This window comes from Pavona decussata, unplaced genomic scaffold (genome assembly GCF_977016875.1).
Source record: "Pavona decussata unplaced genomic scaffold, jaPavDecu1.1 SCAFFOLD_361, whole genome shotgun sequence".
NCBI lineage: Eukaryota > Metazoa > Cnidaria > Anthozoa > Scleractinia > Agariciidae > Pavona > Pavona decussata.
The window spans coordinates 395,001-400,000 of NW_028145740.1; the positions used below are offsets into that span (position 1 = coordinate 395,001).

The 5,000-nt window shown below is 39.6% G+C and overlaps 1 protein-coding gene across 1 annotated transcript in view; it reads left to right on the forward strand.

Annotated features, from left to right (window-relative positions):
- Nucleotides 1-223, forward strand: part of LOC146452960 (uncharacterized) — a 24,893-nt gene extending 24,670 nt beyond the window's left edge. Inside the window, exon 13 of the mRNA XM_085097203.1 lies at nucleotides 1-223. This exon is cut by the window's left edge and continues 820 nt beyond it. The gene's annotated coding sequence lies outside the window, so the exon portion shown is untranslated.
- The last annotated feature ends 4,777 nt before the right edge of the window (nucleotides 224-5,000 follow it).

Consider the following 5,000-nt stretch of genomic DNA (forward strand, 5'->3'; position numbering starts at 1 on the left):
GCTGAGCAAGCACATGTCAATTTTTCTTATAAGACAGCTGCTGATTGGCTAGAATTGGCTGCGCCATAAAACAGGATTTCTGATTGGCTGTTTCTTAATGCGAACGATGGGTCGAACCGTCGAACCAAAATTTCTCGATGGCTTCAAGAATATGAAGGTTGCCTATCGGCAGCAAAAATAGTTGTTTATACATGTAATGTGATTTAGGCGTGTAACTTGAAAACTACGATTTTGACCTCTGTGCATAAATTCAATTTCTGGCTTACCTCATATTTCATAATTAGTGCATGCTACCCTAGATAGAAAAATATAATTTGGTAGGAGTCGCTTGTAAATAACACTTCGTATACTTTGAATGCGACTTTAAAGCAGTTTTATTGCGACAAAGTGAAAGTGTTCACAAAGAAAATAGGAATGCACATATACGAATAGGAAAAAGTATGAAGAAAAGGCAAACAACGAAACTGAAAAATATGAAGAAAAACAAACGCACAACTTAGAAGATTTGTGCGGGAGCTCCGGAGACAAATCTTTTTTGCATAAATGCAAAGGAAACTTTTCATTTTTACCGAAATCTTTACCTGAATATACAAAAAGAAACAAACGAAAGAATGTGCAGATTACACAACACGAATTACGTAACAGTACGCCTGAAACCTTGAGTTCGTGGCTCGCAGTTCTTCAATCGAAGACAATTTGATTCAGCCTCATCACCAGTCGTCATTTAGGGCGCGCGGACGAACATGTCGTTGCGCTGATCGAGAAGACTAGCGACGGCCTTATCGAATTTGGTGCCAAGCCTTAGACTTGCAGCTCGGCTCGCTCGGAAAGCCCGTTTAGGCCTGGAAACAAAGATGGATTTTATTGCAACCAGGCAAACTTACGCCCTGTTCAAACGAGGTGCCCGTGCCAGGGCTCTGTGCTCGGGCACTAAAAAGAACGTTGTTCAGACTTCTTGGTGCCCAAGGAGCAATCGTGTTTTCGTTCGTCAATTTACTAGCTTTTTTCCTTTTATTATTTTTTATTTATTTTTTTTTTTGTTATTATTATTTCATTTGCTTCACATTTTATACTGTCAATCAATTTAGTTTAACGTAGTTCCGCTATTGCGCAAATATTTGTCAGCTCTATAAGCTTATGTCCCAATGTAAATTTTCATTATACCTGAAGAAGTTTGGCCAGCCGAACTATAGTAACCTTTAAACCGTAATTCTACGTTGTATCGGTCTCTGCTTCTTTTGTCACTTTAGCCCCCTGTTTACTGTATCGTAAGAAGACATGAAGAAAAAAACCTGGGAACTGACAAATTCCTGTTCAGACCGGGGCCCGTACCCAGGAACGGTGCCCGAGTACTACACTTCGAGGTAGTGCCCGTGCCCGGGTACAGTGCCCAGAATTTTGCTCTGGCACCGACAAAAAGCTCTGTTCAGACTAGTGCCCGTGCCCGAGAACCGGGAACGGGCACCTAGTGCGAACGGGTTTCCTTCAAGCAGGCGTCTGTGAGTGCATTTCAAATTATTTCTCTATTCGGGATTACACGGTTGTGATTGCTGTATAATCGTGTTGATCAATTTGGCCCGTACAGCCTAGCCCAATAATGTAACAGTAGTTAGTTAATTACATGAATATCGCATTATGTATTCTATTGATTTTGAAAACGAGTTTGGTTTTTACCCGGTCTCCGTATAGAACGTGAATACCTAACTTTTAATCCGGAATGGATTAAATAACAAACCCTAAACTATGCTATAATGCGTTCAAGATATACATACCCGTGTTACTCTTCATAGCTTAAAATGTTTTTAACTAACTACTTGAAAAAAAATTGAAACGCGAATGGCCCGTTAAGAAAACACCTTCTGCCGTTTGCTCGTAGAAGAAAACAGATAAATAATTTTTCATTTATGAAAATTAATTACCACTTATCTTGGTGGGTCTAGGAAAGATGGCGAGGGGGTCTGGCTCCTCCTTTACAGCCTTATGTAATCTGAGCAATGCCTTTGTAAGCTTAAGACTGGTGTCGTACGCTTTGTAGCCGTTTGTGGAGTTGGTGTTGCTTCGAAACTTTTATACTTTCATACAACTGTCATTACCACAAACACTAATCAGTTGCAATTGTACACAGAAACAAATAAAGTAAATTGTACATAAGGTGTGGTCACAGTCAACAATTTTATGGAGTGTTTGGGTCTCTTCATGATTTGATCAGAATCTGGAATGAACGTTGAATTGTTTTCCTCAAACCGTTACTTAAGACGTGAGGGGTGGTACAGAATTATTTGTCGTTCACAAATCATGTGTATGACCCATGAATTTTCTTGATGTCGTTTGAAAAATAAAACACTCAGTCTTTTGAGGATACCATAATTTGTGCTGTTGTTTATAGTGATGTTTATTCCACGCAAAAGAAACCAAGATTCTGATTTCGTCCTTTTTTTTTTTTTTTCGAGTTTGGAGGGGAAAGAGTGGGGTGGGGGTAAGACCTTCCAAATCAAAACACTTAACTTCTCAGATTAGCCTATTCTGGGCTGCCTTCTTTCGATATTTTATTCATCCCGTGGCAAGAAAAACAAACAAACAAACGGAAGCCATGCAGGCCAAACATGGCTCGTCTCCGAAAAATTTGTCCCCTGAAACCTTTCATTCCAGGCGGCCATTGAATAGCGGGGCAAGTTTTCTTGTCCTGCAAAATAAAGGATGACCGTCGGTAAATATTAATTATTAAATTCGCAGCCTCAGATATTGCATTTCTAGCGTTCTGATTGGTTCACTAAATCCCGGTTATCAGCTCATATACCGTAGTTTGACCTTATATGGAAAACGATTGTCCCAGGTGTCGCAAAGCATTTTTTTTTCTTTCGGCGGGGAGCGAAAGTTTCTTTGGAAAAATGGAGAAAAAAAAGGAAAGAAAGAAATACCAGACAATGCCCTCTCAATATAACAACTACAATAAAAGCCCCAAAGTTCGGTATGACACTATTTAATGGTACGTATCTCTGAAGTTTCCTTTAAAATTTTTAAAATTGCAAGATTTTACGATTTAGATCACATAATAACAATTAATAGAGACCTTAAGATCGAGGTTTGGCCATCTTACCGCAAACGCCAAACCGCGGTTTGCGGTTAGCGGTTTCACGTTAGCCGTCTGCCCATATTTGGGACTTAAGATCCACGGGTGATAGTACTGGTGAATTATGAGAAATTAATACAAAAAAAAGATGGCTGCCGCTCGAAGGTAAGATGTGAATTTTGATGTGTTTGTTGGATTGTATTGATTAATGAGAGCAGAACACTTAATCACTGACCCTCTTGAAATCAGACAAGACTACAAAGATCTGCTGGAAGTTATGCAGCTGGATGATAGCAGTTCTGAAGGTTCGTCTTCGAGCGATGAAGATCTCGATTTCTTAATTCTAGTAAGCATTCACATATCATCAGAAATCTGTTTTTATTTTACTTTGTTTATTGTAGTTTAACCACAAAGTAATCCGGCTGGCAAAACAGTTCCAGCAACAAATATATAGCCGGCTGCCATGTTTGTTTTCAATTCGTTCGTTCGTTCACTTCTATTTTAGCTGAGAAGTCGTCTTCAAAATTACGTTTCTGTGAAAAAGAACTCGATAATTAATAAGCGAAATAGTTCTAAAAAGTAGTGTTTCCTCTCAAACGTGGGATTGTGATGTTTTAGGGTGCAAAGAAACTTGCGGTAAATCGCTTACCTCTAGAGCCTGGTCTTGACGTACAAACGTGAACCACAAACCGCAAACCTGACGATAAGGCACTGGTCACATGACTTCTTGACGTTCGCGATTCACGGGAAATGCCGAAAAACCTCTATCTTAAGGACGGTGCCTACTATTGTTACTGCGCATACGTTCTGCGCATCTCGAGATACTCAAGTTTCCAATGGGTGGTGCCAACTAATACAGGAATATATTTGCGCGGTTTAAAACTATACGGAGAAAACAGAACTTAGCAAATGCTTTTGGTATCTCAAAAGAAAATTGGGGGTAACCATGCATTTTTCAGAGATAATTAAGCTTCAAGTTAGGAAAAAATCCCATACATTGCTTTATATTTTGGCGGTTTTTAGAGATATTATTGCTTAGTTATCTCTAAAAAATGCATGGTTACCCCCAATTTTCTTTTTGGATTCCAGTAGCCCTTGCTAAGATCTGCTTTTCCCGCATAGTCATAAACTGCACAAAAATACTTCGGTATTAGTAGGCACCGTCCTTAAGGTCTCTAATAACAACAGGTTACCTTCAAAAATTTCAGGATGGCTTGGGGGAGGGGAAGGGGGAGGGGGAAAAGGCAGTACACGCTGTCGACTCGTGACTTTATTCTATAAACGGTCAGCATCTTTTTGTTGGCGTGAGAAAGGACCAGGCAACTTGTGTTACTTGGACAAAGTCTGCTTATAACAGACAAAAGTATTTCCTGTTTTCATAATATCACTTTTCAAAACTCATCGATTATTAATTTGCACTATAACCGTCGCGTCATTTAATTTTATCGACGAGAACCGAAAATGAATTTGAAAATCCAATATTTCGAAGGCAGAGCCTGTTATATGGTTGCTCTACCCTGGAATCGGCTGACTGCTTAGTTTTTGGACAATCGTTCAGCCTGAGCCTCGTCCGATGCACCTGCCCCCTAAATGAATGAATGAATAAATGAATGAATGAATGAATGAATGAATGAATGAATGAATGAATGAATGAATGAATGAATGAATGAATGAATGAATGAATGAATGAATGAATGAATGAATGAATGAATGAACGAACCAACGAACGAATGAACGAACGAACGAACGAACGAACCAGGGGGGGCTAGCAGCGAGGCCTGGAACCAAGTTTGTATGATCGCCCCAGTTAAGAAATTTGGCCGAGCGAGACTAAGTACCGATTTTTTGATAAACAAACATGGCGGCGATTTTATGTGAAGGCGCGTCTGTGCGGATTCGCAAATAATTTGGCTATTCGACGTCCAAACAT